Genomic DNA, 415 nt, shown 5'->3' with positions numbered 1-415 from the left:
TACCTGAAAGTGCCGAAATCACAGGAAAACAGAATGATAAAAGATTGAGGAAATTTTCTAGACACTGTTCAGGCTTACCAATGCCAATTCACAACTCTTTTGTAACAAAGAGATCCATTGGCACTTTGAGAAGACCATGTGCTTTAACAGATAATGTTACCATCTGTAATACTTACTGTGCTTCCTTTTAACATGCAGTCTTCCCTGACTGCTGCTTTTGGTTATGCCCTGTTGGTGGTCATAGTGCATTAGCTTCTCATGGCAGAGAATGACCCATTAGGTACCCTGCAGTACCCCTTAGGTACCCTGAGGTACTAAATGCCTTCCTTGCCTCAATCTTTAACAGTAAGACCAGTTACGCACAGGGTATTCAGTCCCTGGAGCTGGAAGGTAGGGACAGATTGCCGAATAAACC

This window comes from Phalacrocorax aristotelis, chromosome Z, assembly GCF_949628215.1.
Source record: "Phalacrocorax aristotelis chromosome Z, bGulAri2.1, whole genome shotgun sequence".
Lineage (NCBI taxonomy): Eukaryota > Metazoa > Chordata > Aves > Suliformes > Phalacrocoracidae > Phalacrocorax > Phalacrocorax aristotelis.
Note: the sequence above shows the minus strand (reverse complement) of the source record.